This window comes from Cydia amplana, chromosome 11 (genome assembly GCF_948474715.1).
Source record: "Cydia amplana chromosome 11, ilCydAmpl1.1, whole genome shotgun sequence".
NCBI lineage: Eukaryota > Metazoa > Arthropoda > Insecta > Lepidoptera > Tortricidae > Cydia > Cydia amplana.
In genome coordinates, this window is record NC_086079.1 from 6314335 (window position 1) to 6338902 (window position 24568).

General features: G+C 35.1%; 1 protein-coding gene across 1 annotated transcript in view; it reads left to right on the top strand.

Annotated features, from left to right (window-relative positions):
* The window catches only part of LOC134651997 (C-type lectin 37Db), a 114389-nt gene that overhangs the window by 46843 nt on the left and 42978 nt on the right, over window positions 1–24568 (top strand). The gene's annotated exons all lie outside the window — the stretch shown is intronic.

The window sequence follows — 24568 nt, forward strand, 5'->3', positions numbered from 1 at the left end:
AATAAATTTAAATTTAGCTGGAAAAGATCCCTATAGGGATAAGTTCGCCTTTGTACCTTTATTTCTGTAAATTTTATTAAATCTGTGTTGTGTACAATAAAGTGATTACTACTACTACTACTACTACTACTAAAATTGGGAAAATTACTGCCTTGGGTGAGACTTGAACTCACGGCCTCTGAATCGATACTGCCAACTGAGCCACCAAGACCTCATCCATAGCCATCAAATCTTTCCACCATATGGGTCTAGGGAACCCTAGCGACATCTACCGTAAGAGCGTTACACTTCTTAAACGGCTACCGGAGTTCCAAGTGATATTGGAAATTCAAAAGTTGCGTGGGTAACACCCATAGGTACTAAATTAATTTTTAACAAGCAGAAACGTCTGCGAACGATGCTATTAAGCTTAGAATAAATTTAAAAGTGGAAAATGCTAAATTGTGGGAATGTTACACTTAATGTCAACCTTCTATGAAAATACTTACTTAATGACTCAGGCTCACTTTGTTCTACTTAAAGCAGTGCAAAGTGCTTCTTAATTTAGAGAACGAACTTTCTGCGAACTGTTTTCTCTGCCTCGACATAGAAATGTCTGGGTGGCTGTTTACACCAGCCAAAATACTGCTGTGCAATTCCTGTAATGGGAATCTACTTCGTTCTACTATGGCAAAATTAAAGATAGTGTATTTTACTAAGCAGTCAACAAATAGAAAGCTTATGCAAAGCAAAGTAGTATCAAAATACTGGGAAAAAATCGTTACCTTCAAACATTGGATAATTAATTATTTGCACAAACTGAGGTCTTAAGAGTTTAATAATTACGTGAGAGGTGTTATTTTAATAGCTTTCACGTCATCCTGTCTAAGCGAGTGCAAATACGACATGCCATGTTAGACGTAAGTATTGCACAAGGCAAAATTAATTTATGAATAGGTACTTAATATAAATCACGATAAATAGGCGCCAGTCGTCAAGTTGCGGAAACCAGCCCGTGCTTCAATACAATACAATACAATACAATACAATACTTAATAAACTAGGAGATATAAGAGAATGAGTACCTACATTTTATTCTACTCTTGGTTTTGATCTATCCATATGAAAAAGCTTGGTTTAGTTGCTCAAACCAAATTGTCAGTAAATAAGAAGAAAAAAAAACTAATACTTATCCTTTTCTTTTGGGTGCTAGTACTAGTGTAAGACAAAGATAGTATGATTCTCTCTGTCTTTGTTTGAAATGAGATAGTCCTTTGACAAACTATATCCCAATATGATTAAGGTGACACCTCTTCACATACTCGTAGGTTGGTATTTATGGGTTTGAATAAACTTCTTGCGTTTTGAAATAAAGACAATAGTTTTTGACATATTGTCATTTTTAGTAAATATCCGTAAATATCACGTTGAATCTGTATCATGTAAATATATAAGGTTGAATAAAATAAATACTATTAAACAAGTGTACTAAGACACTTGCTAGTAGTCAGTATTATAGGACATTATTACACAAATTGACTAAGCCCTACAGGGACCTCTTGACGTACTTGGACAACGATATATTGATACAATATAAATAGGTACTTATAAAATACAAGTCAGTGTATGTGTAATGTTTGTGTGTCCAGTGTGCATTAACTTTAATATCGAATATTACTAACTTCTCAAGTGCATTTCTCTTAACAAACCATTATAGTGTTGTGAACATATTATTTATTAAATAGGTATTGCGTACCTATTCTTCTACTGTTTGTAATATTGCTACATTCCCACTTATTTAGAATTCTTCCCTACCGCAGTACCTCGTAAGTTCTGGTAAGTGTTACCTACCTTATGCTACGAAAAGCTATAGTTACTATCCTCTATTTACCTACTCTCTTTAGATTATAATATCTGGGTGACCGAGCTTCGCTCGGAAAACATATAATAACTCGGAAATGCGCGTTTTCCCAGAGATAAGACCTAGATCGATTTTTCGCCCCCGAAAACCCCTATATACCAAATTTCATCGAAATCGTTAAAGCCGTTTCCGAGATCCCCGAAATATATATATATATATATATATATATATATATAAATAAATAAATAAATAAATGAACAAGAATTGCCCGTTTAAAGGTATTAGATTAGATAGATAGATAGATTTCTCTAGGAATTTCACAGACGTGTAGAGTGACAGTTTAGCATTGAACCTACGAACCCTGAGAAAAACCACTGATAGGGTCTGTGCGGAAAGAAAAGAGTCGTAGAATGTATGGGCTCCTCTACATTTCACGACTCTTCTCTTTCCGCGCAGACTCTAGTCCATAGCTCTATAAAATATAAGAAAACCTGTTACAATTGTGGTAACATATGCTATGACTATTCGCATACATTATTTCGTTTTCTATCAACGATTGTCATCTTAGCTAGGCCATTCAAATAGGCTTGCACTACGCATTGATAACTATTATGTTTTATCGCAAAGCCACTCCACTGCAGACAGGGGAGCGATCACGCGTCCTCCCGACGCCCGCGTTTCTGCACCTACTACATCTGCCGTATCTACAGTAAAAATCTCTATCAACTATGTCATTTATACCATAACAATAAGGTTCAAAATTGAATACGTTTTCAAATACACATACGGTTGATTAGGTACGATTGTATGGTATGATAGGTGGACGCCCGCGGCGGAGATGCTTTTAGTTCCGCCTCGTAATGGGGGTTTCGGATTGCGTAGACAACATGATTAGTCGAGCTAGTGTGTGTAAAATGTATGATGACGAGCAATTTATTTGTTCGACTAAGAGAAAGACAAGTTATTTTATTTTGTTTTTGAGTCCTCATCATAGCATGAAAGCGGTTTTATGATTGATTTGTGACGGCAGGGAACTAAGTTTCTATAATATTAATGCGATCATTATGCGATCGAAACATTATATGATCAAAATCATATAATGTTTGCCCTTATTTTTAATTTAAATACAGTGTTCTTGGTACAGGTACTCGTAGGTATATCGAAATCGATTAATTTTCTTCATATACGTAAAGGGCAGATATCGGTAAGTAGTCGTATCCATACCTGTAGGTACCTTGACATTACAATCATTACCATTAGATATAATGAGACCGAAAGAAAATACAAGTGTCGAACAATACTTGACATGGACTAGTAGCATTTAACTCGTCCAATTTAAATTTGTTTCAATGGCAGCAGTACCTACTTAAACTTACGAAGATGATCGTATCACATACACTACATTAGCTAAAGCTCTTTAAGTTCATCACTCTGTACAGTCTGCAACAATAAAGTAAAATCATAGTCTCTATTTTTATATCTATAGAGTTGAAAATTGAGTTTACTCTTGGATAGGCTGTACCATCGCCCACACTGATAACGACAGCTCGTAAACCTTATTACAAAAGGCATAAGGTCCACCGATGAACAGTTAAGAGTGTCGCTGGTTGTACATTTTGAATCAGTGGTAACAAAACGGTATTGTCACATACAATGGCACCAATTTCACGGGCCTTGGCCTAGTTGATAGTCATCTTGTTCGATACAACATCCTAATTCATGTCACCTCGTTCAAGGTTGTGAAAATGCGATATACATACAAACTATTGCCAATGTCTCGTGATGATGGTTATTTGATATTGGTTAGTATATCGATGTAAGTTACTGAAAGGTTAAGTTAAGTTATTTAGAAATATATAGTAAAATGCCAGAATTTTTTTTTTGTACATAAATGATGAGACTATTTTTTCCTCGAAATTGCATATATTATATTTTATATCTACTCGTATAGTGGAAGCAACTAACTAATATTTTCTGATGTAAACCAATTAAATATAATATTTATTTATTATTGTTTTTGAATGTCGTAATATGTCCTGAACTTTACTAACGAGCATTTGTAGAATGTTATCTTAGTTTAAATAAACTTTGTATGTCTACATATTATATTCTCTATATCGTTTTTTTATTTATTTAATGCTGATTGAGTCATTATTTAATATGAATTGCTGCGGTTAGAGTTCAATATCTTAGTATTTCTAGATGTCTAGTCTAAGTAATAAAACATATCATAAAATTAGACACACAATTAGCATGATCATAATTTATAATCTATACCTAGAATCAAGATTGGCCACTTCAGTGAGTATTAGTTAAAGTCAAAATATTAATCGTACCTATCTATTGCCACCGCCGTAAAGATTTAAGATAATATCAACATACTGATACAAATACAGTCTCACACATTATCTAATACCTTTAAACGAGCAATTCTTGTTTATGTATTTATTTATTTATATATATATTTCGGGGATCTCGGAAACGGCTCTAACGATTTCGATGAAATTTGGTATATGGGGGTTTTCGGGGGCGAAAAATCGATCTAGCTAGGTCTTATCTGTGTAAAAACGCTAATTTTTGAGTTTTTACATGTTTTCCGAGCAAAGCTCGGTCTCCCAGATATTAAATAATAATACAAAGTTAGCGATTAGTTGATCATTCCTTAATATTTGAATTCGTCTTATTTACTACTCAGCATATTATGTTTTACGTGTTCACACAGAGTCTGTAGGTACATATAACAAAAACAAATGTTTGTTCTGTAAATTTCTCTCCGTATTATTTAACGCTATATTCAATTCTAGGTCAACACATTACATTAATTTGTGCATCGGAATAGTTTCCAGAAGATCTCGGTAAAAGCTTTTAAAAGCGTGTGTATAAAAATAATGTGGGACAATAGCCGGAAGGGTGGTTGCCCCCAATCCGTTATCTCAGGCGGACATTGGCGCGCGTCCAGCCTGCAATCTCACCCTGGGGCTATGGTGACGGAAAACGCGACTATCCTGAATTTCCACGTCATTCTTTATTAGTGGTTTAGTGAGCTGTAGAAGCCTGTAGACCTCCACACCCCCATGGCTCCGCCATTTAGAAATAATCCAAAAAATAGTCAGTAAAATAATCTTTGTTTGGTATTGTTAGGTACTTAAACTGTCTCATATTTTTCGTTACATGCCCTATGAATTACGTAATGTAGTTATAATAATATAATTTACGTTATTGTACCTACTTGCTGGACTATTTGTCGCTACTTAAAACAGTTCGAACCACGTTCGAACACTAAAATCGTGGGCTCGGGGTCTGAGTATTATATTCGCATTCGGCGTGAGGGCGTAAAAGTGAAGATTTATTTCGCTTCCTCGGACCTGTTCGAAATGTATATGCATGTTTCCTGCGGACAGTATAGTTATTGATCAATTTGTCCGTCACTACATAGTATAAAACAAAGTCGCTTCCCGCTGTCTGTCTGTCCCTGATGCTTAGATCTTTAAAACTGCGCAACGGATTTTGATGCGGATTTTTTTAAATAGATATTAGAGTGATTCAAGAGGAAGGTTTTTGTATAATTTGTTAACTCGTGCGAAGCCGGGGCGAGTTGCTAGTACATAATAATCTAGCATAGATGTAAGCCTCCGAGAAACGCCCCGCAACTCTATGCTCTTACCCTATCCTCCATTCACCTACATCCGTACCTACACTTAGCCGTAATTAGGAAGTATCTGGGACGGGGTTCTCTTGTTGCTGACGTAACGACACGGTGCCAAAAACACTACGTTCGTCTCATATTACTCATTGTTCTATGTTAAGTACATTGTTGTCCTTATATAAATTAAGCAGTAATAGGCCACCAAACGAAGGAATTACAGCGGAAATAATACATGTATAAGCCAATTTTGGGATAGTTGTAGGGAATGGTGTACCTATTAAACAAGACACTGAAAGTACCCGGGGGTGGGTGTGAAGCTAACGGGTAGGGGGGGTTTTTAGGTTTTCTTTTTAAGTTTTTCGTAAATAACTTGTAAACGGTAGTTCGTAAATAACTTGTAGTTTTCCTTTGCCGACGCCAGACCGTCAACATCTCATGATGCCTCGTAGAGAGGCATGGAGAGGCGAAGTAGGTATGTATGTGTCGAGTTTTGAACTTTTGGTGGTAATTTGTTATATTTATTTGCGTATTTATTTTCGCGGTGGGAGGGTGGCAACATTATTTAATTGCATGCAAAAAATACTAAACTAGCACGTTATTATTTCGCGGATTAGTAAAGTACCTAATATTATACAGATATGGTAGATAATTTTGGCGCGTTGTGTCATTCAGTACTATTGATGCTGACTATTCGTGCACCTTAAAAATAGATACCTACTGAAGCATGAAGGTACTTACCAACTTTATGGATTCTCCGCAACATTCCGAGATTTTTATTTATTATTTAAATAGATAGATGATAAAAGGGGCGTTTTGTAATTAACGTTAATGTCTAAATAAGGTTCGTCGGTCAATTTGATTAGGACCAAGGCTTGTACTTGTAGGTCAAGTTCGCTGATGCAAAGACCCTTACGCAATGAGTCGGATAATATGCTTTTGGTACCTATTTGTAGACAACACAGTGTCTATGTACAAACGGCTGATAATGTAAACAAAACGGGCTACATCAATAACAAATCGCGAAGTTATTACCTATTTATTTTTATCGTCGGATTGGTTGGTATAATAGACATTACAACGTATATTTTGCCAAATTCTTTCGAAATTGAACCATGGTTATGGGTGGTTAGCGTATATCAGGTAGATATTATAAACTACACTAATTTAACTACATATATAACTATACTAATTTTTCAAAAATGTGGTGTAAGTATAGATTTTTAAAACATCGCAAACGCATAACATGTGAGTGAGTAGGTACTTTAGAATGTTTCCATAGGCTACTGTTTCATCATCAGCCGGGCTGCATAATTCTTTGTCTCTACGTAGTATTAAAAAAATATTGACAAAATTGACAGATTTATTTAACTAGTAACTTAAGTGTTATGCTTTATCGCTCAACTTTTATGTGAACATGCCCATATTTAAAGTCAGCCATCGGCAAAACAATTTCCGAATAACGTAAATTCCCTGATACGATCAGATGCAATATATTATCGAACGACCATTTACATGAATCGATGAGTTAATCGATCCTCAGTGTAAACGATACTCGTTATCGGTGTCGTGAGAGTCGATACAATCCTGGAGCGGCAATCGAACTTAAAATTGGTTATTTATTTATGTTAGTTAACTTAAAAATAACGAATCCTGTTACGGATATCATCATTGGTTTGTTTTGGACGAAGCATGTTGCTGATTTGCATTTGTGGCCACTTGACGAAGCCTGCGTTGTGGATATTTGACTTCTGTATTTCCTAGATTTCCTCCAGAGTCTTCGTAACCTACTTTGGTAGCTTACGAAGTCATGAGTTTGAATCCCAGCGAGCCCTTTTGTTTGATAAGCACGGATATTTGCTCTTAAGATTATATAAGTTTTTATGTGTTTTTTAAGTACCTATTTAAATAAATATATTTTTATTCAATATGTTGTATATGTTAATATTTACCTGGCATTAGTAAATTTAAATCATAACTAGTCAACAATATGCAGTTATCTCAAGTATGTCAACAAGATTTCGCCTAAGACTAGGTAATGCATTACGTCATTAGCTCAATGACAACAGTTACGTATCTACAGCGATTGGGAAAAGTTATTCTTGCACTTGGCCTGAATTCCCAGAGTTTTATGAATGTACAGCACGAACAATATGAAATGAAACACAAAAGTATGACTTACGTTGATTATTAAAGTCAACCACTTTTTAGTATGAGCACAGGGCGGACACGCTATACAACAAAAATGATTTGCGTTTATATGTGTGCGCGGCACGTCTGTACACGCGTCATTGTGTATCTGACGGGCTTCTGGCATGCTCTCAGTAGAGCGACTTACGCATACATTCATGTCGCGGCCAGTCGCGGGGCGAGGTAATCCGAGTCGGGGCGGGGCGGTGCGTGGCCGTTCTGTATGATAATACTATTACTTATTCTGTGGTATGAGTTAGTGCTACATGTCTTTCCTGACGGCCTAGCCAAGCTGACAAACGCTATCGCCTCGACAACGAAACGCTTTGTGTTGTAGTGTGCACCATATATGACACGCACACTCTCTCACATGTACCCTATATATACCCTAGCATAAGTATCATACATCAGAATAAACCTATACTCCAGAGATAGTGTTTGTCTTTACGTCCCACACCACATGGCGATCCTGCCAGGATCGCCATGTAAGGTGAGGATTCGGAGCTGAGTACAAACAAATGTTCAGCTAGAATGATGATTTATTACTACACTAAATACATGAGTAAATGGTCCTTATATATATCCTATGAACTACGTACATAACTATATCTAGTATACACTACAGTGTCTCACTATCACTCTTCCATATTAGTGCGACAGTGACAGTCGTCTTCTTCTTCTTTTCCAATAATGCGACGCCATTTATTTTTGGTTGCCTTGTTCGTGGAATCCCAAGACTTTTATTCTATGCCAAGATTTTATTCTATGCCACCCCTGACGACACCCTCGCTCACGAACCTGCAAATAAATTGAAGCAGATAAACTTGTGGGGAAACCGAAAACTTACAAATAGTACAAATACTTATATACGCAGTAAATGCGCCGATCTTTTCTGCAAAGACGACTGCCACATATTACTATTTGCATTTTCTCTTAAATATCCTTAGAATAGATATTCAATAACATCACTTCCATGAATGTCAATGTCAATAAACCTCCGAAATTCATATCACGGTTGATGAATGGAACACTTGAAATGAAGCAGCGAGTTCCTATTGACCTTACCTATCACACCGGTCATTCGTTATGTCATAAAGCATTCGACCAGGCACGAACGCAATAAATTAACGGACCAAACACAACCATACGAGCTCCAACGTATCTGTAACATGGTTTGGTGCTTATCAACATGGGAGAAAGACGATTATTGCTTGCTTCGTCTGTCTGTTAAGTTGGTCGATATAATTGTCAGGTGATAGTGACGAAAATACTATTAACGTAACGAACTGGGCGCGACTCCGTTTATGATCGGAAGTCACGAAGTATTAGTACGTGTAAAGCTGTATATGAGCTTGATATAAATTGAATATATATTATCGTGTCAGTTAAACAGATTCTATAACTTTATGAATTAATCGTAGGTAGGTAAATCAGTTAAAACGAATCTAATACTACCTATTTCGAACCGTACTAGCTTGCTGGTAATGTTAGGTGGATGACATTTGAAAGAGCGCGGGACAATTCTGAATCAGACTAACTCAGGACCGGGATAAGTGGTGTACACAAAGAGAGGCTTTTGCTCAGTAGTGGACGATAAGAGACCGAAATCATGATGATCATAAAAACCTACATAAAATACTTTTACATTCTTTATTTGGAAGCAACGTGTGAAATTTAAGCACACAGTTAATTCAGCTTCTTGCAACATCTTAAAGGATAATTTGATTTAACATCAAAGGCACACGAATAGGCCCTCACGTATTCAATGTCTCAATTAAGAAGCATCTTAACTGTAAACAAAATATTTAAAACGTAATTTCCGTACTTTGTCAGTAATAAACGGCTTTAAGAAATTATGTGGCACTTCAAGCTTGCTTCCATGTCACTAAAATTAACATTTAAACCAAACAAGTATCATGCGGGGACTGTAATTGCAATTGGATATGATTTGTGGAGGATTTACCCCTTTTATGGAAATATCTTGATGGGATATTTTATTTCATTATTAAGCTTAAGTTATTGTTTATGGATTTTTTTCTTGATTTTTCCTTATTTTACGCCGCTACAATACATTAAATGGACCATGAACCGATCTGAACTTTACAGTTCCCAAAATTTCTAAAATTACTTATTTAAGCTAATAGTTAAGCTTTTTTAAAAATATCATATTTTTCGATTAACACGTTCACTGCGAAACAGGTCATTTTGACCCTGTACTGGACTTGGTGCGAAGGTGATAATGTTGTGATATTTTATTTGTTTTATATAGTCAAGTATACATTTATGTTTGTCATTTAACATTTTATCTGACAGAATATAAATTCATTAACAGGTCACGTATGACCTGTGCGCACCAGATTAAAACTTTTGCTATTCAGTGCGGAACAGGACCTATATGACCTGTTGTGTACGGCCTTGTATAGCACTGCAGGTAAGGACAGAGTGCATTAGTGTTGTTACCCTGATATCAATACACGCGTTTATTTCTTTTTGTGCATAAAAATGAATGCATCTAAAAGAAAGTCACAAAGAATGTTAGACAAAATATTTGAATTAAAAATATCAAATACAGAAATGTATAATAGGTACACAGCAAACAATGATTATCTGTAAAGTGGACAAAAAGGCGAAGAAAGTTTTTACGTTCTCGAAATGTTAAAAAAATATGTTTGGACTGTTTTAATGATACACATTAAAATCAGTAAGAATTGCCTGAAAATATATAGTAAAAAATAAAAATAAAAATGATTCGATAGATTTGCTCTTATATATCTTTCCCATCACTACTGAATCATCGACACTTTTACCTGAGCCCGTCCTGGATGTGCGTAAGTCAATTTTGACCTGTTAATTAATTCCTCTATAAAAGCTCAACCAACAGTCATCCACTTCGGCGAAGGCAATATAAGGTAGATTAGTTATTATAGTTCATTTTTTTAACATTAGAAATAAGGTAAACAATCTTGATGTGTCTTTTAATTGAAAAACACATTTAAAAAATAAGTTACGGCAAATATGTAACAATTATGAATCTAATGCGATCATTTATATTCTTCTGCTTTCATAAGTAATAGTTTATGATTTTTAAAAAGCGTTTTTCAATTAAAAGACATGTCAAGATCGCTTACCTTATTGCAAGTTCTTTCTAATGCTAAAAAAACGAACTATAGACTAAACATTATCATAATTAAATTAAATATATATATATTTAGTAAAGATATTTTAGGTAAAATATAAACCCCTCCATACAGGCTGTAATTGACTTGTACCGCACAGCAAGAAAGTTCAATACAGGACTCTCATGGGTTGTAACGCACTGAGAGCGAGTTCACAAAATGCAGCTTCGCATTGAACGTGTTAAAAAAAATCTTACATTTCAGCAATTTTATTTCAATGCAAATGTACTAAGTACAAAGTACAAAAAGCGCGTGGTCCACAATTTTAACAAGGTAATAAATAATAAGAAAGTAGTCGTGTTGGTGGTTTTTTGTCGTGGAGTATTTTATTACAATTATTACCTTATGCAACATTTTCAATTTCCAACGGGTGCGGTGTCTGATATTTTTTGTCATTCGTTTTTTCTTCCATTGCCACTGTTCCATATCTTTCGTATGCATCTTAAGGTCAGAGATTTCTATTTTTAGATTGTTTGCGTATTGAACTTACTGTGGTCCCAAGCGATTATATCATTATAACATTAAGGATAGAAGAAATTAAAATCTATCCATATTTTGTCCTTTACCAGTAACATCTCGCCTATGAGCTACATTAACTTTCGCTTTGAGTACCCTGGACCACACACGAAGAATTAATATCCGTTGAATCAGACAACTATCAAACTAATTAAAATCAACCATACACACACGCAAATGTAGTGAATGAATGCGATACAAATATGAATGTTAAGGTCGCTTACGTAGCAAAAGACCTTATCAATTCTTCCCATCAACACGATGTTGCAATTAATCATCAAACATCAGCTTTATTAATGATCCCTCCATACAATTCCGAAGGGCATCATAGATGGCCCTAAACATAATTATTAGGTGTCTGTCTTTAAACTTCCTACGGAAGCATTTGCTTATACAATACAAGTACAAGTTTGTTGTTAAAATTAACATATCCTTTACCTTAATTATTTGCTTACGAAACATCCTCGCATTCACCAAGTGGTTTGAGACCAATCGGAAGATAACGCTATTGTCTGATATGCGGAGTGCGTTAACAATGGAGAACGAGACGTTCCATCTGAGCACACACAGTTATTCAATGTAATTGCAAATCAAATAGATACTTACATTGATAAAGCTAGAAACAGAGGGCCTACCGCGAACCACGTTCGACGTGTTACCTCCCTGTCACACTTACGTACGAATTTACAAGTGCGACAGAGAGGCAACACGTCGAACGTGGTTCGCGGTAGGCCCTCAGAAGTCAAGATTCATTTCTAACTACGTCATTAATCAGCGATTCTCCTAATTTTGTAATTTCTCTATCAACCTTCAAGACCAATCCACCGCTGAGTATTCTTCTCTTGTTACATATCGACATTGGACGTTATCTATTCGGCTACTGCCAACAGTCCTTCTAAACTCGTAGTCATAACTCAGCGAGAATTGTTGCATCCCATGCTGCCAAAAAAATTGTCTCCACTCACAACTCTTTCTGGCCTTTACTGACCATTTATTCAGCAAGCGGCAAATCTTGAGAGTTTAATTTAAGTGCTTAGACTACTCAAAATAGGGAAGATAAATAATCTTTTATTGTATGGAGTGAGGAGAAACGATAAAAATGACATCGATTTCAAATTGGCCTCCCTTTCCTACTTTGGGTCTTCTTCTTTTCTTACCATCGGCTAATAAAGTGACTTGTACATTTTTAACAACGTCACTTTATCTGTCGCTGGTCGTGAGCCCACTTCTTCCGCGCAGTCATTTTTATCTATCTTTCTCCTTTCTCCACAGATATCGAAGAGCTATCGCGTCAGAACAAGATCACGAAGCAGATCCTCGAAGCGTTTATTCAGAAGAAGTTGGGGTTGGCGCGGCACAACGTTAGGGCGCCGTCTATACGAGATATTCTGCCGGTGCCCAAGCAAACTGAACCGAGGCCTATTAGGGAATTGGGGCACGAAGGAGATGTGCTGCAGGACAACCAGGATTTGCCTGAGGATGACAACTTGCAGAGCGTCGAGAGCGAACAGATTGACTCCATCTATCCTGATGAAGGCATGTATTGTTGCATTTATAATTTATCTGAACTTTATTTCGTGTTTAAACCATTTTAAATGTTTCGTTGTAGGTCTTCTTTTAAAGCAACGTTTCTTAATAACTTAAGCACTTGGTGAACATGATAGGCAATAGTTTGACTATTGTTGATAAGTGATAACCGACATAATATGATTTCATATTTTTACATTGGTATGGTTGTCATTGTCACAAGGTGGTGTGGTATCTCCTAAGGTACCTATTGTTCTACGTTAAGTTTGTGGTTAAATCAGGACACCGGTGCGTAAGTGTCGTAAGCATGACGAAAAGCAAATCTCTTAGTTTCGCGTTTGCACTAAATCTGGGTTTGACTAACATTTGTCATACGTTTGCACCTATGTGATGTTTACCTTTTAATTACCAGATATTGACTTTCACGTGAGCTTGCCAATGTTTATGCGCCGTCTTGAATGGAGTAACGTATGCCATTGCAACATTGATAAGCAAATATAGTAGGGTAGAGCGGAGCTAAATGTTTTTGGGGTGTAAATTGAGGGTCCATTAACCTTTTCCACGCCGTGTCAAACACAAAAGCTGTCACTCAGACGCCACATCATCGAAGTGTCAAAACTGAAGTTGAACTTTATGTATATGCACGACACGTAGGTCGATGTTGCTCTGTGGTCTGTGACCGATTAATCGGTCTTTGGCGTTGAACCTACGGTGCCTATATATCAGTCATTGGCGTCCAAAAGGTCAAGTACGAAATAAAAAAATCGTCGAAGTAAGTGTATTAATAAGACCTTACATGGGCTTAAGAGTTACATGTCGTAAAGAACGGATGTCTGATTTTGTTTTCTCACACTCGATATCTGCTGTTATTTGGTGAATTGACCTCGTGTCATAATTTATGGCTTAACCAAAATCGGTAATTACTTAATTACATAGTACTTAGTAGGTAGGTATAAAGAAATTAAGCGTTAAACTTAATTATTAATTAAGATTAAATAAGTTTTTAATTTTAGTTTATAATTTTTCTTTCATATTACATGTATTTACCAGGTTAAATAAGGTTACATGATGGATTTTCGTGATATTCGTGTTTCTGGTTAAAAGACAAATAATCCCAGGAACTTTATAAAGATAAACCCTTTTTAAACTGTCAACCCCTCGACATCACCTGCGGTTACGTCTAATGATGAAGCAATGTTTACATACGCAACATAATTTAAAAAATATTTAGAATGTTTCTAAATAAAAAAGAATTGAAAAAATATATCCCTGTCTCCACTTAATACAATATCTGGGTGACCGAGCTTCGCTCGGAAAACATATAAAGACTCGAAAATGCGCGTTTTCCCAGAGATAAGACCTAGCTACTTAGATCGATTTTTCGCCCCCAAAAATCCCCGTATAGCAAATTTCATCGAAATCGTTAGAGCCGTTTTCGAGATCCCCGAAATATATATATATATATATATAAATAAATAAATAAATAAACAAGAATTGCTCGTTTAAAGGTATTAGATAGATTTATTTAGTCGATTGGTAATTTGGACATATTTGTGTTTGTGGCGTCTATAAGATTACTTTAGATTACCCGGTTGCCTACCTTTAGGGTTCCGTAGCCAAATGGCAAAAAACGCAACCCTTATAGATTCGTCATGTCTGTCTGTCTGTCTGTCCGTCTGTCTGTCCGTCCGTATGTCACAGCCACTTTTCTCCGAAACTATAAGAACTATACTGTTGAAACTTGGTAAGTAGATGTATTCTGTAAACCGCATTAAGATTTTCACACAAAAATAGAAAAAAAACAATAAATTTTTGGGGTTCCCCATACTTCGAACTGAAACTCAAATTTTTTTTTCATCAAACCCATACGTGTGGGGTATCTATGGATAGGTCTTCAAAAATGATATTGAGGTTTCTAATATCATTTTTTTCTAAACTGAATAGTTTGCGCGAGAGACACTTCCAAAGTGGTAAAATGTGTGTCCCCCCCCCCCTGTAACTTCTAAAATAAGAGAATGATAAAACTAAAAAAAATATATGATGTTCATTACCATGTAAACTTCCACCGAAAATTGGTTTGAACGAGATTTAGTAAGTAGTTTTTTTTTTATACGTCATAAATCGCCTAAATACGGAACCCTTCATGGGCGAGTCCGACTCGCACTTGGCCGCTTTTTTATCGTGTCATAATCCCCAACCATAGGTTATATACGACCGCTTGTGTGTCGGTTAGCGACTTTGCCCCTGAAATGTAAAATGGGGCATTATCTATGAAAAGGGATGTTATTGTCGATGGCGCTTACGCCGCACAGCGTCGCGCGGCATTGTATTTATATCGGAGCATCGTTAATAATGGCGTAAACGCCATCGACAATAAGGTCCCTTTTCATAGATAACGTCACAAATAAATACAAAACGAAGTAGATATTAAAACATTGCGAATAGCGGCCAATTATTCACTGTCACGGAATCCTGTGCCAAGTAAAAAATTTACCAGCATCATAATATTTCTCTCAACTAGTTATATCAAGTTAGCATCCTTGGCATTGAAATAATATTTAGTATAGTATATAGGTACCTACGCAATTATGCTAATGCCCATACATAAATACCGTAAAATGCCCAAGTAATGCACTAAAAAATAAAACAAAACTTAAAATAGAACATATTATCTCAAGGTCACTAAGTGCTATTTGCTTTTTATTAGCGAGATATATATAGTAGATTGTTAACCAAGGAGTGAAAGGCACTCATTTCTGCCGAGGTAGTTTGGTGCTCGAACGCAGTGAGGGCGCCAATAGTCCGAGGCTGAAATGATGCCTTTAACCCGAGTTAAACACTCTACTTTTCATTTCGAATACGAAGAAAGTAAAATGCGTGTGATTTTAAAAAACATGATTGAGTATACATTTTTATACTGTTTCTCGAGGGTACTTTCAATTAACAATTTAGGTAAAAGAATCGTTATTTATGGAACGAGGAGTTAAAAATCAGAATGGATATTGTAAAACAAATCCATTTAAAACCAAATTTCAATTGTTAATCTTAAAAAAATGAAAAAAATCGTGCTTGGAAAGTTAAATGCTCTAGCGCAGAAACGTATCACTTTCTGCACACCTTTTAGAACAACAATGACCCTCTTTCAGAGCATGAGAAATGAAAAAAAACAGTTTCATTACTCATATACTGTCAGACGAAGCACATACTAAACCGTTGAAGGATGAAGGCAGGTTATAATTAAAACGAGTCTTAAAATAGGTAATCTTTTTATTTCTCATGCTTTGAAAGAGGCCATTGTTGTTCTAAAAGGTGTGCATAAAATGATACGTTTGTGCACTATAGCATTTTACTAAAATAGGGTTAAAAGTTTATGACGACTTTAACGTGTTGTACGAAGCGAAGTCATGGGCGGAGAATAGCTTGAAATAATTTGTTTTTCAAAATAATTGGAAAAACAAAACGTAAACAAGCTAGCAAAATAAGAGCAAGTAAATTTCCGCCCTCTGGATCGAACCTAAGTATTTAAAGCGCAGGTATTCAAAAAGAAAACAACTTTATTCTCAACAACTGGATCAGAAATTGCTCATATATTGCCAGCTCAACCTTCAAGAGTTTATTACTCAAAGGTTAAAGACCGGTGTAATGTCCTACGAACAAAATAATAGTAGTAAAACATGGCGTCGTCGCATTTTTTTAAATACCATTAATTAAAGAACATGTTATCCGATCTTTTAACCTTTCCCGCTGCGTTGATGGCTAATAACCTATCATTAATCGACGAAACATCATTTACTTATTGATGTCATCAAAGGCAATCTTTAAGCCATTTACCATGAAATTTTAAAATAGCTTGTTTTGCAAACTTTAATCTCTAATTGCGAATATTGCGATGGGTTAGGTAGTGTCCTGTTTTAGACGTCCTTCTTTAAGACCGCAATTACATTTAGAGAGTTTTCGTTTTAAGGACAATTTGAGTCATTGCCCATTTTGTGACAATATGCACAGTCAGCAGCAGAAGTTACTAAGCGGGCGAGGTGTTCAAAATTACCTTGACACGCTCTTATTCTCTTTAACAAAGTCGTGTCAAGATCATTTTGAACACCTGGCCCGCTTAGCAATTTCTGCTGCTGACTGTACCTGTACCTATAACAAATGTAACGATGTCAAAAAAATTTACTATACATATTCTTACAACTATTACTGCTGATGATTTAATGTCGATAGCCGATGATGTCATCAAATCACGATGATAAATTAATGATGACCAATTCAAGGGGCATTCCACCAACAGGTCAGCTTTAGTCGGCGACTTGACCCTACCTTGTCAATCTTCAAAAATCTATAATATAGTAGTAGTAGTAGTAGTAAACTCTTTATTGTACAAAAAGACATATTAAAAATAACATACAATTAGTAGGAAGTACAAAGGCGAACTTATCCCTTTGAGGGATCTCTTCCAGTTAACCTTTGAGTAAATGAGGGGAAAAAGTGAAAAGAGGGTGACAAATGCAGCAAAATGTACAACTAGGTACCAGAAAGATAAAGGATATAAATACATACAAAATGTATAGGATAAACATACATATATTACACAAAAAGGAATGGGGAAAATACACTAAAAATTGGAAAGAATTAGAAAGATATAAAGCAACTATACAATAGAAATATAGACAAATTAATCAGTCAGATCTCAGATCAGATAGCCATAGCTTCTTTAACCTCTCCTAATATAATATCGTTTAACTAAAAACTATGTTATAGTTTGTAGCTTTCTAGTAGAGCCCGAAGGCTTATCCTACTGTCTATTGTTCAGTAAAACCGCACGTGCTACTTACCTGCAAAAAAGGGTCTTCATTATTCTATTTGGCACCTGAGCGCGGGCTAGTCCAACGCTCAAAAAACCAGTGTAGGTGCGCTCTCCGATAACGTGCCTTTGTTACGCATCTCGATGACATATTTTAGACTGGTTCTGTAGCGTTCGACTCGCCGGCACTCAGTAACCGAAGTACCGATTTTTTATGCAGGTGGTTGTGGCACGTGGCACGAGCGGTTTTTCTTAACAATAGACAATAAGATTAGCCTTCGGGGTCTATTAGAAAGCTACAAACTATATCAAGTGATATCATGGCTAATATCAACGTATTAACTTTATCATATTAGCATCAAGTACCCGACACTTCTTAATTTGCGTCAAACCAGATATTACTCGTTTAATTATTTTAAGTAAAAATTTTGTTTCTTTTTGTTACAGGTAGGAGTAAAAAGTACCTCGGCCCCCCATTCGAAGCCGAGTCGGATGCAAGTCGTAAGCGGGACCTTATACTACTGCTTATAAAACGTGCATTCAGCTCGTATAGCACCAGTTATGGACAAAAGCCCAGTGATGGACATTATTTTACTAAAATAAAAGGTCTTTGTTGCACTTATGTCACTTCTTTTGCAACAATTAATTTATAATCGACTTGACTTGTTTAAGAATGAAGTGTCCATAACTGTTGCTTGTCAGCTTAAGGTGTCCATGGCTGGTGCCGTTACCTTAGCATTATAACATTCTAAACTTAAAAGAGATTACATACTACTAATATGATAGATACACCACTTTAGAAAGAAAACGTTCCTGTACCACACTGAATCACACGTTAGTCGAACGGCAATTTTTTGTATGTATAATATCTAGAAATGTTATGGTATCTATTACACTTCTTGAACTTCGCTACTAGGCTCATTTTATAATTTATCATATTTCAGCTTTTCTTAATAAGTAGGTTTTAAATACAATTTATCTAAACACAATTTGTAATCGTTAAACACAAAACATACGTTCTTTTCTTCATAAAATACCTACATCAGTTATGTAAGCAGGCAGTAATTCAATGCTATCAGTCATAATGAAATCGAAAACTTTCCCTGAAAAGGGTCATCCACCCTTTTAGCTTTTAGCTTAATTAATGCAAATAACGTATTGTTGTGATGGCTAATTAATTTGTTTTTGTTTGCATGTTTTTCAATTATAATGAATTGGACTGTTTTTGCGTATTTTTCTTAAGAATACGGGTAATTAGCTTATTTATTGTTTATCGAAAAAAATTCCTAATCAAAGTCATGTCCTTTAAACCTTAAAGGTTTCAATGCAAAACAAGTAAACTAAGTAGAGGACTTTATTTTTGTTACAAGTTATAGAGGTGATATTTAAAATGCAGTGAACAAAAAATATCTTTTGTATAGGTACCTACAAAAGATATAACACATACGACTGTACCCAGTCGTATATGTTACATTTTAAATTTGAAAAGAAGCGCGCAATAAATTATAATAGACTCTGCTAAAACGGGTATTTTTACGCTGCTCTACTTGCAAGATTTTTTTGTAAGATGTCGTACACTATGAGGGGGAAAATAATACACACTTCTCATTATCTTTTTACAAAGTTACTTTAAAATATTCTTGGGCTAACATTCTCACGCGAAATCTACATAATAAAAATAAGGCATCCATAAAATAATAATGCTACTTAATAATGATGGGCTAGTCAGTGCGAGTGGTCATCGCTATGCGGTCTGACATTTGAGCTACATTGGCCATGGCCGGTTCGCGCTCAGCTCCTTAGGTAGGTACCATCTTCATTGATCAGTTGACTTACCATTCTAAAACCTTATTGCCATTCCATAAGGTCCACCAATGGTGAGTTAATTACGGGTTGCTATTAGTGCAACGTCTACAAAGTTAACCCTTTGTAAACCTTATTACAAGTACTTAAGGTCTTGCAATGGTCACGTTAGTGTGTTGTTGTTAAAAAGTAACATTAAACAGTCTCTGGACCGCTTTGTTTATTTTTGTTCCCAGATAATTGAAGACCTACCTACATATTATACAGGTTGTTTTTAAATTGCCTTAAGTCGGTTTTATGAAAACCAGTTAGTCTCTTTCAAATATGATACTGGGTGAAATTCGATAGATATGTAGGTACTGGGTTTCGCACGAGTGCATTTAATAATACTAAGAGCCATATTAAATACTTAGACTCTGTCGCTCGTTACGGGTATTATAAAGCTATTATTACATAAGGTATGAAGTAAGAGACTTGTGGTAGGTTAAATTAATTTGTAGTAGGTTAGGTTTAATATTTAGCCTTCCGAAAAATACAATAATAATTATTATTATGCCTTTTCAAAAACTTTAACCTTATTTTTTCAAACGGCATAATAATTATTATTATTGTATTTTAGTTAGGTTAAAAAAAGCTACTCTTTTAATTGGTGTTTACGGCTAACATTATCGAGAGGTATTCTATACTTCGTTATTTAAAGTCTTTTGTAGCAGTAGCCTTAAAATCCCTTCTCACGTCCCTCTCAAACCTTCTCTCCCCATTCATAGCCCACCTCTCCCCGCGAAACCTACTCACCCCGTTTTACGGTATATGTACCTAATGTTAAATTCATTCAGAAACAAGTCGAAAGGAAGTTTTAAAAGGTTTTTAATAAAAAGTAATTTATGACGCCTGACTGTTGAGTGCATGATTGATTGATGAGCTTATCCATTTTACGCTGATAAATTTCCTGATGGTAAAATACTGCTAATTTAATTAAATTGCTAATAGGATACTCTTTGGATGAGGACATTTAAGAAAAAACAGGGTGATTCAGGAGACGTGTGCAGGATGAACTCTACACACCCAGTTAAAAAAATATTAAATTAACTCATTAATGGAACATTCGTGTAAAAGTGAAACAATCACGCATTTTTCCTGTTTTGATTGTTTTCATAGAATATTGACAATTAGGGTGACTCCTCCATATACTGTGTCATTAAAAATCTGTGCAGCGTTTATTTTATGTTCATTATTATTTGGTTACACACTATTTAGAGTCTGTGCGGAAAAAGAAGAGTCGTGGAATGTATGGGGCCCGGTACATTTCACGACTCTTCTCTTTCCGAACAGACTCTAGTTTAGTTTAAAGGCATTTTCAGTGCATTTTCTTCTATAAATAATTATAACCGCGTGAAAACTACAACTCATAACAAGATAAAAGAATATATTATAGACAAAAAAATAAAATAAAAAGCAACAGCTTAACGCAATACATTTCAAACTAAGTATATAAGCCAAATGTTATAAAACTAACCCATAGATAGAATAATAGAGATGTGTAATCCAACATATGCCCCGTAATTATTACCTTACAAGTCTCAATCCGATAAAAGTCAAGGATGAGTACACAACAAATAGTACCAATGTGGTTGATGGCAAAAAACATGAGCTATGATTTCGAAATGCCATTGAAGACGCTATAAACATTAAAAAAAGTTGATAAGTTAAAACAGTTTTTACAAGCCATTTAGCAGAAGATAATCACTTACCTATAGTAAAAAAACGTAGTAGTTAACAATTTGTGATTCATTAAAATGTTTTCAATACGAGTATACGTACCTGTTATGAAGAAATATAAAGTAAAAAATATTCAATTTTTTAACAAGCAGTTTCGTCTGCGAGCGATATTCCAAATTTTATATTAAAGGAAAAAATGGAAAAAGTTACGCTTCCGGCAGGACTTGAACCCGCATCCGCATCCCGTAAAAAATATTATTAAAACATGAATTTTATTAATTGGTTACCTCTTACTTTGACAGCGATCAAGTGACTTTCGTGTGAATAAATATTGTATAGTTGACACGAAAGAAGATATTTTAACCAACAGAAAGTTTTTTTAATTTATGGTTAGGTCAAGGCCATACATGTATTGTTTGCTTTATTAATCCATCGAAATAAAGCGAAACATTGTGAGCATATAATAACTTTGGTTGTATTTTACTGTCAATAATTAGATGTCGTATAATTTTTTTTTGTAGAAAATACATATAAAATACCTTGTAGAAAAACAGGCCATATAAATATGGGGACAATTTTTTAATTTTTACTTTTTGAAAATGTTTCATAAAATTCCTTCCTTTTTCTCTTTTCTGATCCTTTTATTTCCTTTTCTACTTACTTACTTCAAATAAGAACCTTTAATTTTGTCTACATTATGGTAACAAAGAACTTTCATTAAAAATAATGGTACATTGTTCTGTCATATGCCATCCCCAATATAACCAGATGGATTACATCTAAAGGTGAGAAAAAAGTGTAGGTCTATGGTTTACCTTGCCCTTTATCGGTCGTTAGCCGTAGATCTCCGCTGGTCACAGCTTGGTGTACATATTTTTAAATTAGCTGCTTATATTACCTGCAAGTGTATAAATAGGCTACATGACTAATTTTCATTTATGGTATCAATCGATCGGGTTTGTTTTTAGGATCAAATGTCTATATAGGACCCATTGCATTAAAGTAACACAAAAGTCAGAAATTGTAGTCAAAGGCCGACAGTCGCACTTCACTCTCGAAACGCCCTATACAAAACGGCCAGGGGCCGTGACGTCATCGCCCATCTTGTAGTATGGACAAAACAAGAAAATTGCGTTTTTGTCGGTGAAATATTGCGTTTATGTATATAGTTGCTATACAATATTTTTTTGGATGAAATGTAAGGAATCGAATGGTACCCTTACTTTTATCGTTTTTGGAAGTTAAAAAAAACTTAAATTTTGAAATTATCAGGTCCTGTATTTTTGTAATTTTTCAATATTTTATTTTAATATCCACATTATTGTGATAAATTGCTCATTTGCTATCTATTTTACTAGATTTTGTTATAAAATTCAACATGTGTCATCATCCCTATTATGGAAGACGTCTCATGAATAATTAAAGTGAGCATGTTTTAGACAATTTTGTCGCTCGATGGTCAAGAACGTTGGGTTGGTGACCTAGAACATTTGTTTTACTGTTTGGTCACACTTGTTCCGAATGCTTGTGCGCAGGATGTTGAGAATGCTACTGTTTATGTTATAGGCATATTTTAAACTTATGCTAAGATTTTTTTGTAATTTAGCTATAATTCTTTGTAACTGTTCTTCATGATATTCATTTTGGGTATATGTGAACTGTAAATGTTATATGTCATTGCGTTCTTACTTTTTATTTTATTTTTACTCGTTGTAGCTCTAATTTTCTTACTTCTACGTTTTTCACATATATAAAAATTACTTAAATTGTATATATATTATAATGATTAAATAAAAAAATGCATTCGAGCTATATGAAACTATAAAATAAGACTATTCAAAATTTATGTTTAGCAATTTAAACAAAATAATGATAGGTCATATTAAATTTAACCTCGGACAACACAAGTCAAGCCTAAACAACACAAGAAAATTCAAGCCTATGCTGCTTTAAATACGGTTTAAAATCAATTGTCAATTAAAACAAGTGGCACCTTTACGACAACTACACTGTCCGATTACAATATTTACAATCAACTGAATCTACGTATATGACTACGACAACCCAACATTTGAAATCCTTGCAAAGGTCACTCCGTGGCAGATGCGTTTGCCAACGCGCTTGACCGCAGGAATGCTGCTTTCGACGAAGGTTGCATAAAGCTTCTCGATTCAATCTCAACATTGTTGAACGCTTAGTAGAAACTTCAACGCGCTCGCGCACGCGCGTTTCGGTCGCGCGAATTTTTTGCCAAATATTTCTAGCTTTTTTGGCGCTTTTTTTCCCGCGCGTTTCGAGTGCCTAATGAGGTTGACACAGTGTGTTTGACGGAAAAAGGTGTGGCTCGAGAGGTTTTACTATCACTTATGTAATGTTGCGTTAGCGTTAGATGACTGATAATAGATCGGAAGACAATTTAGCGAGTTGTTTTATCTACTTTCGTTTATTGTTGTATATTTTCTTGTGTTCACGTGAATAATATTTATTGTATAATTTTGTTAAAATATTGAATTCACTTATCCACTCTCTCGTGACCTTGGCAGCAAGTTGAATACTTTATTGTGGCTTGTATTGAAACTAGTTAGTTATACTTTACTGAAGTTTTATTATTTAAAATAAGTTCAGATTGTTTTAGGCAACTTCGTAAATAGTTGTCTGGTATTGCTTACTAATTATTCTAGTTTGTCTTGCAACTAAATATTATTTCAATGAATAGGTAGGTACATATGTATGTATTTACCAACACCAATTATATAAAGTATTAAGTATTAACGTGTTGAAAGACAATGACAATTATTCCTCACGATTACGAGCGCAAAAAACTTTCACTTACCTAAAAGTTTTTCGCACGCATTTTATTTTAACATTTTTAACTTATTGTGTAAGTATTCAATAATGCTCAGCAGGACGTCATCAAATCCGTGCATTTGTAATACATTTGTAGCGTGGCTGAAAGTAATCTATAATAACCTGAATAAACAGTTTATCGTATAAAAATGTAAGTTCAATGTACCTACTTAGGGGTACAGTCAGCAGCAGAAGTTACTAAGCGGGCGACGTGTTCAAAATAATCTCGATGCGACTTTATTGTTAGGAGAATAAGATCGTGCCAAGGTAGTTTTGAACATCTCGCCCGCCTAGCAACTTCTGCCCTTTAAAATAAGGGCTCATTTAGACGATGCGAGAACTCGTATGCGAGTTTCATTACATTGCGGGTTTTGATCGGTCGGTTGAATTGGACGTAACCAACAGTCCGCAATGTAACTAAAATCGCATGCGAGTTTGCGCGCCGTCTAAATCAGCCCTAAGTTCATACTTTTTAAATGTTGCCACATACAATTTTTCAAATG